The sequence below is a fragment of the Sus scrofa genome, chromosome 10, assembly GCF_000003025.6.
Source record: "Sus scrofa isolate TJ Tabasco breed Duroc chromosome 10, Sscrofa11.1, whole genome shotgun sequence".
Taxonomy (NCBI): Eukaryota; Metazoa; Chordata; class Mammalia; order Artiodactyla; family Suidae; genus Sus; species Sus scrofa.
This window is the reverse complement of record NC_010452.4, coordinates 25,667,725-25,686,734: the sequence shown is the minus strand read 5'-3', so window position 1 is coordinate 25,686,734 and position 19,010 is coordinate 25,667,725. Positions and strand designations below refer to the sequence as shown.

The window sequence follows — 19,010 nt, the reverse complement described above, 5'->3', positions numbered from 1 at the left end:
TCTTCCGCTTCAGGGACCATGGCATCTGTTGGCATCCAGGCCATCTTATATCCCAAACACTTTAAAAGTTATCCCCATCACACCTGTTTCCCTAGAAAGGATTCCAAAGCCAGTCGATAAAGTCATAACATTTTCTTTACTTGGTTACACTCTGTGTGCTATTTTGAATTTAGAAACTCTTCAATTACAAGAAAAAGTACCAACAAGAGTTCCTGTTGTGGCTCAGCGATAACAAACCCAACAAGTATCCATGAGGATGTGGGTTTGATCCCTCCATGTGCTAAGGATCCGGCTTTGCCGAGAGCTGTGGTGTAGGTTGCAGACAAGGCTCAGATCTGGAGTTGCTGTGAGCTGTGGCATAGACCTGGAAGTAACGTATGCCATGGATATGACCCTAAAAAGCAAAAAGAGAAAAGAAAAGAAAGAAAATGTACCAGCAGTTCTTGCCCCTCCTCCAGCAATTCAATCCCCAGTCCTCAGAGGACGTTCCACCTGAAAGATGTGGGGAGTCTTTTGAACAGCTGACCTGGAGCAACTGGGTGGAATGTGATCTAACATACCCCAGTGGCGAAAAAAGATTGGAACAAAGGATAGAGGGACAAAAGGGGGGAAAAAAAAGATATGGCTTAGAAAGGACAAGGCGCACTGGTGCCCAGACATTTCCTTCTGAAAACTATCCCCAGTGAAGCATCATAAATACTCCACACCCATTCAACATTTAGCTTGTTGCTTCTTGTAAGCAAGGATGTTACCAGTACTAGATCTCAGAAACAATATCATCAGAGTAATATACTATAAAATGTTGCTTGCCACTTCGTGTCATTTTCATTTTGCAGTAAAAATTTCACCTAATTTCATGAGAGCCTTGATGAAAATTGCTTTGACAAGGAACTGCGCTATTAGAAATGCAGAAGACTTCAAGAGCCATTCTTGAAAAAAAATTGGTCAATTTCGACTAACCTTTTAATAAAATAAAAGTGCTCTTATGTAAACCAGCTATAATGGAAAAAATTAAAATCATTATTTTTAAAAGTGCTTTTAACAGTAACCATACAGAAAGGATTAATCTGTATATCTATACTGACCCCTTGACTGGAAATGTAGAGTTAGATCTAAATACAACTATACAGGGTGTTCCTGTTGTGGTGCACGAGGATATGGGTTCGATCCCAGGCCTCACTCAGTGGGTTGGGGATCTGGCATTGCCGTGAGCTGTGGTGTAGGTCACAGACATGGCTCGGATCCTGCATTGCTGTGGCTGTGGTATAGGCCAGCAGCTACAGCTCTGATTCAACTCCTAGCCTGGGAACTTCCATATGCCATGGGTGCAGCCCTAAAAAGCAAAATAAATGAATACAAACATACATCCATACATACAACTATACATGTATCTTATATATGCACTATGTATATGTTATCTGTGTCCTCTGTGCACAGCAGGTCAGAGTGCTGAGGAATTAACAGCATTGTCCCTTCCCAGCAATTTTTGTTTTCATTTTGAAACATTGTGTTTATTAATTTCTTATTAGCAGCAGTATCTGATGCTGAGCCAGAATATGGAGCTGGAGGGTGTTCTTTCACACTGAAAACTCTCCTACATAATATGGTACATTATATGCAAATGTAAATACTGAAGAACTCTGCAAAAGCAGAATCTGCTTTCTGTGTGTTAATGATTTCCCAAAAAAAACCACTGAGAGAGATATGGCAACCTCATGACCAAATCGTGACCCCTGTTCAGAAATAATTTTTAATTTTTTTTTTTTTGCTTTTTTAGGGCCACATCCAAAACATATGGAGGCTCCCAGGCTATGGGCCAAATCAGAGCTACAGCTGCCATCCAACACCACAGCCCAGGCAACATCAGATCCAAGCCCAGTCTGTGACCTGCACCACAGCTCATGGCAATGCCAGGTCATTAACCCACTGAGCAAGGCCAGGAATCGAACCTGCCCTCATGGATACTAGTCAGGTTTGTTAACCGCTGAGCCAGTATGGGAACTCCAGAATTAATTCTTATACTGGCAGTTTTGATCACATTGATCCAAGTAAGGCAGTGGTGGCAGGTTGGGTAAAGGCAAACTTTTATTTTTAGTTTCCCCAAATGGTGTCTCACTTGATTTAGGAGGGCTGGGAATACTCAAGAATTATCTTCCATCTAATAGAAGACACAAATGAACCTTTCCACAGAAAAGAAAATCATAGACTTGGAGAATAGTCTTGTGGTTGCCAAGGGGGAGGGAGCAGGAGTGGGGTGGATTGGGAAGCTTGGGGTTAATAGATGCAGACTCCTGCCTTTGGATTGGATTAGCAATGAGATCCTGCTGGGTAGCACTGGGAACTCTGTCTAGTCACCTATGATGGAGCAGGATAATGTGAGAAAATAGAATGTATACATGTATGTGTAACTGGGTCACCATGCTGTACAGTAGAAAAAAAATTGCATTGGGGAAATAACTATTACAAATAATAATAATAAAAAGCATTTGTATATGAAAAAAAGAATTATCTTCCAGAGAATGTCTGCCATAGGAGTTGTGTTCCTGAGAGTCTGTACTGTCATGAGGACAGTAAAGTCAGCTGGTGTATAAATATTCAGCTCCTCTCGGATGGGATAAAGCCAGTGCATGATTTACACTGGTGCCTACAATTTCCTTGGTAAGAGTCAGCTCCCATTCCCTACAGTGGTAATTTGCTTGCTTGCAAAGGTAGACTTGACAAAGGCCTTCCCTTCCTTGTCTCACTTCCCTCCCTCTGATCAATGGTTTCCTCCCCTCCTAAACAAATTTGCTGTCCTCAGACACTTGTCTCATGATCTGCACCATCTGGGAAACCAAAGATAATAAGTTGTGATGTCATTTATTTAGCTGTCTATGTATGCAGAAAAAACAATGCATAAGAATGTATACTTGCCAGATAGAGTTAGGATATTTGCTTCTTTTTGCATATCTTCATTTTCTAATTTTCTATCATATTATTGACATCACTTAATTTTTTTTTTGTCTTTTTAGGGCTGCACCCACAGCATATGGAGGTTCCCAGACTAGGGGTCAAATGGGAGCTGTAGCTGACAGCCACAGCTATAGCCACAGTAAGGCCAGATCTGAGGCGCATCTGCGACCTACACCACAGCTCACGGCAACGCCAGATCCTTAACCCACTGAGCCAGGCCAGGGATGGAACTGTGTTCTCGTGGATACTAGTCAGGTTCATTAACTACTGAGCCACGATGGGAACTCCTCACTTAAATTTTTTATTGAGGTAAAATTCACACAATGTAAAATACATCATTCTAACCACTTGAAAGCGTACAGCTTAGGGATTTTTAATAGATCCACAATGTTATGCAACCAGCATCATTATCTATGTTCAGAATATTTCTATTGCCCCCAAGGAAACCCCATATTCTTTAATTCCCCCCACCCTGAATCATTTGGAAATCACCTCTAATCCACTTTCTCGATGGATTTGCCTGCTCTGGACATTTCACGTAACTGGAATCAAACTACATGTCACCTATTGTGTCTGGCTTTACTCATGTAACACTATATATTCAGATTCCATCCATGTATCAGTTGATGAACATTTGAGGTTTTTCCCCTTTTGGTTATTATTAATGCTGGTGTGAACACTCATGTACAAGTTTTTGCATCAGTATATGTTTTCAGTTCTCTTGGGTATATATCTAAGAGTGAAATTGCTGGGTCATATGGTAACTCTACATTTAACTTTTTTTTTTATGGCCATATTCGCAGCATATGGAAGCTTCTGGGCCAGGGACTGGATCCAAGCCACAGCTGTGACCTATGCCAGAGCTGTGGCAACACTGGGATCCTTTAACCTACAGCGCCAGGTTGGGGATTGAACCTGTGCCTCCACAGTGACCTGAGTCACTGCAGTCAGATTCTTAACCCACTGCATCACAGCAGGAACTCCTATATTTGACTCTTGGAGGAACTCCAAATGGGTGTACTAATTTATAACCCCAGTAACAATGTATGAGGGTTCCAGTTTCTCCATATCTTCACAAACACACATGCTATTTTTCTTTAAAAATTACAGCCATTCTGGTGGGTGTGATGCAATTTCTCTCATCATGGCTTTGATTTGTACTTTCCTAATGACTAATATTATTGACCACTTTTTCATGTGGTTTTTGTCCATTTGTGTATCTTCTTGAGAGAAATTCTGTTGAAATGCTTTGCCTGGTTTTAATTGGATTGTTTGACTTTGTATTGTTGAGGTATGAGAGGTTTTTTTTTTTTAATATATTCTGACTATTACACTCTTACCTGGTATATGATTTGCAGGTATTTTCTCCTATCCTATGCACTATCTTTCACTTTCTTTATAGTGTTCTTCAGTGCACAAAAGTTTTAATTTTAATGACTTCCAATTTATTTTTTCTTTCAATGTCATATTTAAGCAACTATGGCCTAACCACCATTTTTATATCATTTTTAAAAGTATTTTACACACCTACCTCCCAGATCTTGGTTTCTAATTTCAGTCTTCAATAATAGAATCCAGGGTTTTTTGGATAAGTGACACATGTTAAGATTGGTGCAGGAAATTTCACACAAGATGAGTCAGAAGCTGGAAAGTAAGAATGTGCTAAAAACAACAACAATGGAGTTCTCATTGTGGCTCAGCGGGTTAGGAACCCAACATAGTCTCCATGAGGATGTGGGTTCAATTCCTGGCCTCTCTCAGTGGGTGAAGGATCAGGCATTGCCACAAGCTGATGCTGCTCGGATCTGGGGTTGCTGTGGCTGTGGTGTTGGCCTGCAGCTGCAGCTCCAATTCAGTCCCCAGCCCGGGAACTTCCATATGCCACAGGTGCAGCTCTAAAAAAAAATTTTTTTAATTGAAAAATTTAAAGAAATTAAAACAACAGCAAAAATTCCTATAATTCGTATGCATATGTACAAGGGACACAGAAGACCATGGAAAGAGCTCTCAATGGCCAAAGCTGGAATGATTTGAGGAACAAAATAAATAAAGTAGTCTAAGATTATACCTCATAGCATAAAGAAAATATCCATGAGTCCATCCTATATAAACGAGTGACTGAAGGCATTAATAAGGGGTGGAAAAGAGACAACTCTCCCATGCAGAAGAATTACAAATAAATTGTGGAGAGACTCTTCTCTAATGGATGGGGTGAATATCTCTCCACTTCTTCAGTGTGTGCTGCACATAGTGATATCATTCCAAAGAGAATAGTAGGGAAAGAAGGAGCAGAGAAACTTAGCTGATCTGTCACAAAGCATGTTGATAGCGTGTGACCTGATTACATGATGATAATGGCCCTTGTACACACCACTCAAGCTGGGTGATCTGTCACAAAGCATGTTGATCATATGCGACCTGAGTACATGATGACTGTGGCACTTTGTTTTGTGATCTTCCTCTCACAAATCCATATCCCAGTCTGATCATAGGGAAAATGTCAAATTCCATGAGTAAGGCATCCTACAATGTATCTTGCCAGAATATCTCAAAAACATTATGGTCATTCAAAGACACAGAAAATCTAAGAAACTGTCACAGCCAAGAAGAGCCAAGGAGACATGACAATAAGTGTAATGTAGTGGAATCCTGGAAAGAAAAGGACATTAGGTTAAAACTAAGGCAATCTTAATGAACTAGGGACTTTAGCTTATAAAATGTATCAATATTGGTTGATTAATTATAACAAATGTACTATATACCACAAACATAAGATGGTATTAAGAGTGGAAATTATATGCTGGGAGTATTTGGAAATTCTCTGCACTAGCCGCTCAATGTTTCTGGAAATATAAAATTGCTCTAAAAGTTTAAATCTATTAATAAAAAATATTTTCAATAGCATCAGAAATATGAAATACTTAGGGGTGAATTTAACAAAATTTGTGTAAGACCTATATAATGATAAAAGACATTGCTTATTAACATTTTTTTAATTCAAAATTTTAAAAAGAATTTTAAAAACAGTAGATGGAAAGATAAAATGAGAAAAACAAAAACAATGTTTTATGTTTATTTTAGGCAGCTTTCAAGCAAGCAAATTATACTTAAACATAAGAATTGTTTCTCTGAGTTCACATCATGGCGCAGCAGAAATGAATCTGACTAGGAACCATGAGGTTGCAGATTTAATCTCTGGCTTCACTCAGTGGGTTAAGGATCACGCGTTGCTGTGAGTTGTGGTGTAGGGTGGCACCTGTAGCTCTGATTGGATCCCAAGCCTGGAACCTCCATATACTGAGAGTGCAACATGAAATGCTGGGAAGCAGAGAGGTTTTTTTTGGTTTTTTTTTTTTTTTTTTTTTTTTTTTTTGGTCTTTTTGTCTTCTTAGGGCCGCACCTGCAGCATATGGAGGTTCCCAGGCTAGGGGTCTAATCAAAGCTGTAGCCGCCGGCCTATGTCAGAGCCATAGCAAAGCCAGATCCAAGCCTCGTCTTTGACCTGCACCACAGCTCAGGATCCTTAACCCACTTATTGAGGCCAGGGATCCAACACACAACCTCCTGGTTTCTAGTCGGATTCCTTAACCACTGAACCGGGACGGGAACTCCCCAGAGAGAATATTGATTTGCATATAATTAACTTGTGTTTGTGGATTGTTCATTCAATAAAGGTGATTTTTAAAAGCTTTTCTAAAAACTATTCAAAATAGAAATATAACAGATCATATTATTTTTCCAAGATAGCAGAGTTAATGCTTATTTGGGACCTAACCAAAAAAAGTAATTCCAAGAGGATATTAGTAAAAAGCATTTACTAGCAAATGTTTTAATTTTATGGCCATCAAAGGCAACCTATAACAATTAAATGCAATGTAACAGGAGTTCCTGCTGTGGTGCAGTGGGTTAATGATCTGGCTTGTCTCTGTGGAAGTGCAGGTTCAATTCCCAGCCCGGCACAGTAGATTAAGGATCTGACAATGCTGCAGTTGTGGTGTAGGTCACGGTTCCAGCTCAGATGAGATCCCTGGCCTGGGAACTTCCATATACCTATGGGATGGACAAAAAGAAAACAAAACAAAACAAAAATGTAATGTAGCAGTTGGGAATAAACAGTAGATTACCCATAAAACTTAAAAGCAAAGGCAGAAAAATGAGATGTTCATGAGAACTTTGACAATTTCCAATATTCCTTGGAATTGAGAAGGTCAGGCAAATGCATAGGGCTGCACACATGATCATCAAACACTTGAGGAGGGCTTAAGCTCTTGCCTCTAGCTGACCTTGAGGTTCTTCACAAGCAGGAAGCAAATGCTAAGGCAGAGTGGCAAACTGTGTGAATGTGTGTTGAAGGGATGGACCAATATGTACGAAGAATCTCTGGTGGTTTTATTGGTTCCAGGTAGTCAAGAGAATCTCTATCCAATCATTAGCTGACCAGTAAGCTAACTAAGCAAAGACTTCACAGTAAGCTAACTAAGCAAAGATTGAACCATGAGGTTGCAGGTTCAATCCCAGGCCTTGCTCATTGGGTTGAGGATCCAACATTGCCATGAGCTGTGGTGTAGGTTGCAGATGCGGCTCAGATCTGGTGTTGCTGTGGCTGTGGCATAGGCCAGCAGCTACAGCTCTGATTTGACCCCTATACATACTTTATAGAATTCAAAAAAGTCACTAAACACACAAACAGTAACTGAAAAAAGTAACAGTAACAAAAGATCTGGGAGGTGTGATTTCCAGAATTGCCACATTATGTTTTTGTTTGTTTGTTTGTGTGTTTGTTTTTACTTCTTTTTCAGCTGGTGGCATATAGAAGTTCCCAGGCCAGGGATGGAATCTGAGCTGGAGCTGCAACCTATGCCAGAGTTGCAGCATCACTGGAATCTTAATCCACAGTTCTGGGCCGAGGATTGAACCGGTGCTTCCACAGAGACAAGCCAGATCATTAAACTACTGCACCTCAGCTGGAACTACACATTATGTTATTTTAAATGCTGTGTTTTCAGAAATGCAGAACAATGAAATTGGACCCCTATCTCATACCACTCACAGAAATTAACCCAAAACGCATAAAAGACTTAACTGTAAGAGCAGATACCACAAAATTCCTAGAAGAAAACATAGGGAAGAAGCTCACTGATACTGGTCTTGGCAACGATTTTCTGAATATGTTGACAAAAGGACAAACAACAAAAGCAACAAATAGAGCTGTATCAAAGTCGAAAGCTTCTGCGCAGCAAAAGAATAACAAAAGGAAAAGGCAACTTGCAGAATGGAAGAAAATTTTTTCAAGCCATATATCAGATAAGGAGTTAATATCCAAAATATATAAAGAACTCATTCAGCTTAATAAGAAAAACGACTGTAGGAGTTCCCACCGTGGTGCAGCGGAAACGAATCCGACTAGGAACCGTGAGGTTGAGGGTTCACTCCCAGGCCTTGCTCAGTGGGTTAAGGATCCAGCATTACGATGAGCTGTGGTGTAAGTCACAGATGCGGCTCAGATCTGGCGTTGCTGTGGCTGTGGCATAGGCTGGCAGCTACAGCTCTGATTCAGACCCTAGCCTGGGAATCTTCATATGCTGTGCATGTGGCCCTAAAAAGACAAAAGACAAAAGACAAAAAAAAAAGGCTGTACAGCAAAAATTGACAGAATGTTATAAATCAATTACAATAAAAAAAATAAAATTTTTTAAAAACGAAATACCACGATTTAAAATTTTGGAGTTCCCATTGTGGTGCAGTGGAAACAAATCCAACTAGTATCCATGAGGATGCAGGTTCAATTCTCGGCCTCACTCAGCAGGTTGGGGATCCAGCATTGCTGTGCACTGTGGTGTAGGTCACAGACATGGCTTGGATCCTACTATGCTGTGGCTGTGGTGTAGGCCAGCTGCTGCAGCTCCAATTTGACCCCTAGCCTGGGAACTTCCATATGCCATGGGTGCAGCCCTAAAAAGCAAATAATAATAATAATAACAAAGAAACCCCAAACAATTCAATTTAAAAGTGGATAGAAGAACTAAACAGATATTTTTCCAAAGAGGACCAAAAAATGACCAAAACCACATAAAAAGAGATGCCCAACATCACTAATCATCAGGGAAATGCAAATCAAAAGCACAATGAGATATCACCTCATATGTATTTAAATCACTATTGTCTAGAAGACAAGAGACGACAGATGCTGTAGAGGATATGGTGAAAGGGATCCCTCATGTAAACATTATTGGTGGGAATGAAAATTGGCCCAACTAATATAAAAAATAATATAAAGTTGGAGTTCCCATCGTGGTGCAGTGGAAACAATTCAACTAGGAACCATGAGGCTGTGGGTTCGATTCCTGGCCTCGCTCAGTGGGTTGAGAATCTGGTGTTGCTGTGAGCTGTGGTGTACGTCACAGATTCGGCTCAGATCTGGCATTGCTGTGGCTCTGGTGTAGGCTGGCAGCAACAGCTCCAATTAGACCCCTAGCCTGGGAACTTCCATATGACACACCTGCATCCCTAAAAAAGACAAAAAGACAAAAAACGTGTACATATATATATGACGTTTCCTCAAAAAAGTTAAAACTAAAACTACCATACAATCCAACAATTCCATTTCTGGGTATATACCCAAAAGAAATGAAAATAGGAGTTCCTGTCGTGGCGCAGTGGTTAACGAATCCGACTAGGAACCATGAGGTTTCGGGTTCGGTCCCTGCCCTTGCAGACGTGGCTCGGATCCTGCTTTGCTGTGGCTCTGGCATAGGCCAGTGGCTACAGCTCTGATTTGACCCCTAGCTTGGGAACCTCCATATGCCGCGGGAGTAGCCCAAAGAAATAGCAAAAAAAAAAAAAAAAAAAAAAAAAAAAAAGAAAAGAAGTTTTTTTTTTTTTTTTTTTTAATAGCTATACCTATGGCATATGGAAGTTCCCAGGCCAGGGACTGAATCTGCGCTGAGGTTTTGGCAATGCTGGATCCTTTAACACACTGTGCTGGGACAGGGATTGATCCTGCAGCTCCACAGCAACCCAAGCCACCGCATTTTGATTCTTAACCCACTGCACCACAGCAGGAACTCCAAAAACAGGATTTTAATGAGATATATGTGCTCTCATATTTACTGCAGTATTATTCACAAAAGCCACGGTATACAAACAACCCAAATATATATCCATGGATGAATGGATAAAAAAGACATGGGTATACATACACAGTGAAATATTATTCATCCATGAAAAAGGGAGGCTACTATCTGTGACAACATGGATGGACCTTAAACATCATGCTAGTAGGATATATCAGAAAGATAAAGATAAGTGCTATATGATATCACTGATACATGGAATCTAAAATTGTTAAATCTGTAAAAAATCTGGGGGGAAATTATAAGAGTGATGGTGTTTAAGGTAAATATGTAATGAGCAGCAAATAATCCATAGAGTTCTAATGCACAATATAGTGAATAGAGATAATAATATTGTACTATAATTATGTAATGTGATATATAACTACATTTACTATCATATCACAATGTACAAATGAATCAAAGGAATGTGCTCTACACCTTAAATTTAATATTATGAGTCAAATTTATTCAATATAAAGTCTAGTTTTCAATAACTATTAAGAAACATGAAACAAAACAAGAAAATATGGCCCATTAATATGAAAAAAAAATAGAAACTGTCCCTGAGGGTGCCCAGATACTGGACTTAATAGACAAAGACTTTAAATGATCAAGTTAACATATGTTCAAAAAGCTAAAGGAAAGTATAAGAATGATATCTCAGGAGTTCCTGTTGTGGCTCAGCCAAAATGAACCTGACTATTATTCATGAGGATGTGGGTTTGATCCCTGGCCCCACTTAGTGGGTTAAGGATTTGGCATTGCTGCAAGCTGTGGTGTAGGTAGCAGATGCAGCTCAGATTCAGCACCACTGTGGCTGTGGCATAGGCTGGCAGCTGTAGCTCTGATTCGACCCTTGGCCTGAGAACTTCCATATGCTGCACCTGCAGCCCTAGAAAAAAAAAAAAGAATGATATTTCATCAATTAGAGAATAAAAAAGAGGAATTATAAGAAGGAACCATGTAAAAATTCTGGAACTGAAAAGTAAAATAACAAATTGAAAATTCACTAGAATGATTCAACTCCAGATATGAACTAGCAGAAGGAAGAATCAGTGAACTTAAAGATAGGTCAACTGAGATTTCCTTTCTAGGAAACAAAAAGAAAAAAGATGAAAAAGATAAACAGATCCTGAGACACCTGTGGGACATCATCAAACATACCAAAATATGCATAGTAGGAATCCCAGAAAGAGATAAAGATAAAACTGAACAGAAAGACTATTTGAAGCAGTAATCACCAATTTTACTGAAAATCATTGATGTACACATGCAAGTAACTCAATGAGATCCAATGAAGATGACCTCTAATAGATCCCCACCTAGACATCTTAAATTTCACTGTCAAAGGCCAAAGACAGAGATCTCGAAAATATCAAGAGAGAAGTAAATCCTCATATATAAGATATTTTCAATAACATTGAAGACTGATTTCTCATCCAAAACTACGGGCAGCAGAGAGCAGTAGGATGACATATTCAAAGTAATGAAACATAAAATTGTAAACAAAGAATTCTATGTCTATGACATAATAATCTTTCAAGACACAAGGAGAAATTAAGACAGTCCCAACAAAAATTGAGGGAGATTACTAGCAGACTACAAGAAAAACTCAAGAGACTAAAATGTATTTTCTTGCAACTGATTTTTTCCTAATTTAAAAGTCAACTTTATGAAGCAATAATCTTGTTGATGGACACATAATTTAAAAAGATATTTTTGAAACAATAGCTTGAAGGGGAGGGACTGAGTCGTAAAGGAACATAGTTTTTTAATAGTATTGAAATTAAGGAAATACCATATAAAAGAGATTATTTTAGGAGTTCCCATCATGGCTCAACAGAAACAAATCTGACTAGCATCCATGAGGATGCAGGTTCCATCCCTGGCCTCACTTCACTCAGTGGGTTAAGGATCTGGCATTGCCGTGAGCTGCGGTGGAGGTCACAGACACAGCTCAGATCTAGCATTGCTGTGGCTGCAGTGTAGGCCAGTGACTACAGCTCTGATTCAACCCCTAGTCTTGGAACCTCCATAGGCTGTGGGTGCAGCCCTAAAAAGACAAAAGACAAAAAAGAAACATTATTTTAAATTAAAATGTTAATGCTAAGCTCCCTGAGTGATCAGTTAAAAAACTCAAAACATATAGTAAAGGAAATGTCAAGGGAATCAAATTGATACACTAGAAACTAACACACAAAAAAAGCAGTAATAGAGGATAAGAGGAATAAAAAAGATTTAAGACAGAAAAAATATCAAAATGGTAGATGAAAGTTGTATCATCAATAATTAAATTAAATCTAAAATAATTTCTCCAAATAAAAGGTAGAGACTTGCAGAATAAATGTTAAAATGAGATTTACTTATATGCTATCTAAAATTGACTCCTTTTATATAACTAAACATAATGCTAGCAAAATTAATGTAACGACATATAAAAAGGATTATACACCATAAATTCAAGTGGAATTTAATGCAAGGAAAGAAAAGAAAATCGCATGATCAGATTTTTGATAGAAACAGAAAACACATTTGACAAAATCTAGGACCAATTCTTGGTAAAACAAACAAACAAACATACAAAAAAAAAAAATCCAAACAGCAACAAAACAACAAAATCCCACAATAGCAAACAAAGAAACCTTGACAAACTAGGAATGGAAGGGAACTTTCTCACCTGATAAAGCTCACCCATGAAAAACCATAACTAACATCATACTTAATGATGAAATCCTGAAAGCTTTCCCCCTAAGACCAGGAGTAAGACTTTAATATTCACTCTTCCTTTTTCTATTTAACATTAAACTAGAGGTTCTAGCCAGAGCAATTACACAAGATAAATAAAATTGTGTAAAACTACCTCTATTTTGGAGTTCCCGTCGTGGTGTAGTGGTTAACCAATCTGACTAGGAACCATGAGGTTGCGGCTTCAATCCCTGGCCTTTCTCAGTGGGTTAAGGATCCGCTGTCGCTGTGAGCTGTGGTGTAGGTCACAGACGAGGCTCAGATCCCAGATCCCGTGTTCCTGTGGCTGTGGCTGTGGCGCAGGCCGGTGGCTGCAGCTCCGATTAGACCCCTAGCCTGGGAAACTCCATATGCCTCAGGAAGAAGCCCTAGAAAAGGCAAAAAGACAAAAAAAAAAAAAAAAAAAAAAGCTATCTCTATTTCACACAACATGACCTTATATATAGAACACTCTAAAAAACCCACACCAGAAAGCCCCCAAAACTGTTAGATTTAATTAAAAAGTTCAGCAGTATTACAGGAGAAAAATTAAATATGCAAAAATCAGTTGTTTTCCTATACACTACTAATAAACAGTATGAAAATAAAATACTTCCATTTGTAATAGTATCAAAGGGAATAAAACAATTAAAATTTAATCAAGGAAGTCCCATATGTACATTGAAAAATATAAAACTTTTTTTTTACAACAGTATTATGGTTCACATATTGTAAAATTCAGCCATTTAAAATATATGATTCCAGAGTTCCCATCGTGGCTCAGTGGTTAATGAATCCGACTAGGAACCATGAGGTTGTGGGTTCAATCCCTGGCCTTGCTCAGTGGGTTAAAGATCCGGTGTTGCCATGAGCTGTGGTGTAGGTCGAAGACTCGGCTCAGATCCTATGTTGCTATGGCTGTGGCATAGGCCGGCAGCTACAGCTCCGATTAGACCCCTAGCCTGGAAACCTCCATATGACTCGGGAGCGGCCCTAGAAATGGCAAAAAGACAAAAAAAAAAAAAAAAAAAAAAAAAAAAAAAAAAATATATATATATATATATATATATATGATTCCATGGTTTTTACTATAATCATAGAGTTGTGCATCATCACAATTTTAGAACATTTAATAACTTCAGAAAAGATGCACCATCCTCCTTATTATCTAACCAATCCTCTATCCTGTCTTACTCCCAATCCTGAACAACCTCTAATCTACTTTCTGCTTCTATGGACTTGCCTATACTCAATATTTTCATGCCTTTTTTGTGACTGACTTCTTTCATTTAGTATAATCTTTTAAGTTTTACTCATGTACAGTCAGCCCTCTGTAGATCCAGGTTCCACGTCTGTGGCTTCAACCAACTGTGGACTGAAAATATTGGAAAAAATGTCATAAAGTTACAAAAAGCAAAACTTGAATTTGCTACCCACCATGAAATATTTGCATAGAATTTACATAACATTAGATATTATAAGTAATATATAGATAAGATACAGGAGGATATGCATAAGTTATGGGCAAATATTTGTATAAGGGACTTGAGCATCACAGATTGTTTTATTCGTGGGGTGGTTTCTGGAACCAATACCCTTTAAGTACCTACAGTATAGCGTGTATCAATATAAACAGTATAGCATGTATCAATATACAGTATAGCGTCTGTCAATACTTCATTCATTTTTATGAATGACTAATAACCCATTTTATGTACATACCACATTTTGTTTATCTATTCATCAATTGACAAACATTTAGGTTTTTTTCTACTTTTGGCCATTATGAATAATGCCGCTTTGAATATTCATTTGCAAGTCTTTGTGTGGACATCTGTGTTCATTTCTCTTAGTTACATATCTAGGAATGAAATTACTGGGGCAAATGATAACTTTAAATTTTTTGAGGAAATACTAGACTATTTTTCAAAGAGGCTGCACAATTTTGCATTCTCAACAGAAGTGTATGAGGATTCCAATTTCTCTATATTCTCACTAATACTTGCTATTATCTACATTTTTTATTATAGCCATTCAGCTGGGTGAGAAATGATATGTCCTTGTGGTTTTGACTTTCATTTTCCTGTTGACTAATAATGTTTAGGTTCTTCTCATATGCTTATTGCTCATTTCTCTATCTCCTTTAAAAAAAGTCTATTCATTTTACCATTTTAAAGTAGTTACTTCTCTTTTATTATTAGTTATATATTCTATATATATACACATAAGTCTGTTGCTAGATATATGATTTGCAGATATTTTCTCCCATGCTATGGATTGTCTTCAACTTTTTTGATAGTGTCTGTTGAAACACAAATTTTTTAAATTTTGAAGTCCAATTTATCTATTTCTTTTGTTGTTTGTGCTTTTGGTGTCCATGGCCAAATTCAAAGTCATGAAGATTTACGTCCATATTTTCTTTTTCAATTGTGGTAAAATGTACAGAACATAAAACTTATCATCTTAACCATTTTTTTTAAGTTGTTTCAAACTAGTTTATTTAGGGGTTCCACTTTCACTCCTCAATAGATTTTATCTATTTCTCATATGTTTCTTCACTCATTAATTCATCCAGTTCTGAAGGGTTACTGAGTGTCATCTTGATCAGCCACCCATCTTCATAACAAGGTTTGTTGACAAGTCCTGGATTTTGGGCTAGAGCTTCATTAATTTCAGTTACTTCTCCTGATAGAGGAGAACAGAGTTCACTAGCAGCTTTCACACTTTCCAAAGCACCAAACTCCTCTAATGATGAAATGCTAAATGCTTTCTCTCCTAAGATCAGATCTACTCTCACCACTTTTATTCAACATTATCCTGAGAGGCCCAAGAGAAAGGAAGACAAAGACTTACACCACTAAAATCTTGTTTGTTCAATTTTTTCCCAACTTCAGGCAGACTTCAGTAAACAACATCTGCCAAAGCTTCCTGTGCGAACTTGCTGATTCCCACTGTTCCAATGCCATTTTCTGTTGTTATCCATTCACGTTTGTCTGTGAATTTTCGCACCGAGAGCAGAGTAGGGCCGGTGCGCAGTCCCCGGACGACGCCCACCCGCAGCCCCCAAGGCTGCGGCAGGCAGGGCGCTACGGGCGCGGAGACGGCGCGCAGATTGGAGACCGCAGCCCGCAAACTCGGAGCCATTCGCCCATCTTAATCATTTTTAAATGATTCGGGTGGTTCATTAGTATTACGTACATTCCCACTGTTATGCAACCAATCTCTAGATCCATTATCATCCTGCAAAACTGAAACCCTGTATGCATTAAACAACCACCCGAATTCTCTCTTCCTCCCAGCCTCTGGCAATCACCTTCTCCCAGCTGAGTCTATGAATTTGATGATTCTAGGTACTTCATTTAAGTGGAGTTGTACAGTATTTGTGTTTTTGTGACCAGCTTGTTTCACATAGCAGACCATATCGTAGCTGTGTTAGAATTTCCTACTTTTTAAGGATGAATAATATTCCCTTGTGTGTGTACATATTATACATATACATATTTATATCACCTTTTATTATTCACCACTAATGTATGCGTAGGCTGGTTCTGCATTTTGGCTACTGAATAATGCTGTTATGATGTACAAAAAACTCTTGAAGTCCTTGATTTCAATTCTTTCAGGTATATACGCTGAAGTGGAATTGCTGGATCATATAGTAATTCAATTTTTTAATGTTTAAGAAATTGCCATACTGTTCTCCATAGTGGCAGCATCATTTTACATTCCCATTGACAGTGCCAAAATTTTCCACTTTCTCCACATCCTTGCTAATACACGTGTTATTTTCCTGTAGCTACCTTAATGAGTGTGAGGTGATATCTTATGGTGGGTTCAATTTGCATCTCCTTAATGATTATTCATGTTGAGTCTCTTTCCATCGGCTTGTTGATCTTTTGTATCTCTTCTCTGGAGAAATGACTAAGTCCTTTTCCTGTTCTTAATGGGGTTGTTGGGATTTTTGTTGTTGATAATGAATAACAGAAGTTCTTCATATAGTCTGAATATTAACCTCTTTCAAATATATAATTTGCAAATAATCTCTCCTATTTCATAGGCTGCCTTTTCACACTGTTTATTGTGACTTTGATGCACAGAAGTTTTTAATTTTTTTTTTTTTTTGTCTTTTTTGTCTTTTTAGGGCCGCACCTGTGGCATATGGAGGTTCCCAGGCTAGGGGACTAATCAGAGCTACAGCTGCCAGCCTACACCACAGCCACAGCAACACCAGATCCAAACCACGTCTGCAACCCACACCACTGCTCACCACAACACCAGATTCTCAACCCACTGAGTGAGGCCAGGGATCGAACCCACAACCTCATGTTTCCTAGTTGGATTCATTTCTGCTGCACTACAATGGGAACTCCCCAGAAGTTTTTAATTTTGATGTAGTCCAATCTACATATTTTTACTTATGTTGTCACTTTGGTGCTTTTGGTGTTACACCCAAGAAATTGTCATGAAGGCTAATGTCATGAAAATTTCCCCTTAGAATTAATTCTAAGGGTTTTGTAGTTTTAGCTCTAACATTTAGGTCTTTGAACCATTTTTTGTTAATTTTATTTATAATGTGAAGTGGGGCCCAGTTATATCTTTTACATGTAAAAAGTTTTGTAGAACTGTTTGTTGAAATACTCTTTCCCCACTGAAAGACTAGTCTTTGCACCCTTGTCAAAAACCATTCCTGTTCCTTTGATTTATATGTCTACTCTTATGCCACTAGTCCACAGTCTTATTACTGTTACTTTCTTGAAATCAGGATATGTGAATCCTCTGACATGTTCTTTTGTTTGTTTGTTTGTTTGGGGGGGGTGTTCGTTTGTTTGTTTTGTCTTTTTGTCTTTTTAGGGCCGCACCCGAGTGTATGGACATTCTCAGGCTAGGGGTCTAATTGGAGCCACAGCAACACCAGATCACCAGATCCGAGCCATGTCTGTGACCTACACCACAGGTCACTGCAACGCCGGATTCCTAACCCACTGAGGGAGGCCAAGGATCGAACCCCCACAACCTCACAGTTCCTAGTCATACTCATTAACCACTGAGGCACGACAGGAACTCCTGTTTTTTTTTTTTTTTTTAAGGCCACACATGACATATAATGGAAGTTCCCCAGGCTAGGGGTACAGCTACAGCTACAGCTGCCAACTTATACCCCAGCCACAGCAACACCAGATCTGAGCCACATCTGCGACCTACATCACAGCTCTTGGCAACACCAGATCCCTGACCCACTGAGCAAGGCCAGGGATGGAACCCGCATCCTCAGGAATATTAGTAGGGTTCATTTGTGCTACACCACAAGAGGAACTCCCTTGTTCTCCTTTTTAAAGATTATTTTACTTGTCTGGTTCCCTTGAGTTTCCACATGAATTTTAGGATCAGCTTGTCAATTTCTACAAAGTAGCCAACTAGGATTCTTCTAGGAATTGCGTTGAATCTGTAGATCAATTCGGGAAGCACTGCCATTGTTGATAATGTTGTCTTCCTATCCATGGCCATGGGATCTCTTTCCACTTATTTAGATAATCTCTCATTTCTTTCAATAATATTTTTTAGTTTTCAGTTTTTTAAGGAACTTCCAGGCAGTTTTCCAGTGTGGTTGTGTAATTTTACCTTCCCATCATCATTTATTAGAGGTCTAGTTCCTTCACACTGTTGTCGATCTGGTATAGCCCATCATTTTCTTTATTGTTAGCCGTTTCAGTACATGTAGAATAATATTTGATTGTGGTATTAATTTGCATTTCCTTAAGACCTCATCATGTTGAGTATCTATATAAAATTCTTGCTTGCATCCGTAGATCTTCTTTGGTGAAGCAACTTCACATCTTTTGCCCAATTTTTATTGTGTTGTTTTATTATTTAGTTTAAAATGTTTCTTTATACATACTGGATACAAGTCCTTTATCCATTATGTGATTTGCATGCCCTCCCATCTCTTAAGAGTATGTTTTGGAAAAGTTCATAATCTTGAATTGCGCTTTTGGTGTTATATCTAAAAACATTTTCCCCTAACCAGTGATCAAAAAGATTTTCATTGTTTTATCTAGAACATTCTTTGATATTCTGTATTTTACGAATCGTGCTTTTGGTGTCATGTCTAAAGCAGTTTCCGCTAACCAGTGATCAAAAAGATTTTCATTGTTTTATCTGGAAAGTTTTTCGACATTCTCTATTGGCTTTCTAATTTTTTAGTTTTATTGATTTATTCTT

The 19,010-nt window shown here is 38.4% G+C and overlaps 1 pseudogene; it reads right to left on the bottom strand.

Moving 5' to 3' along the window:
- LOC110255595 lies at positions 15,273-15,935 on the bottom strand (annotated as a pseudogene).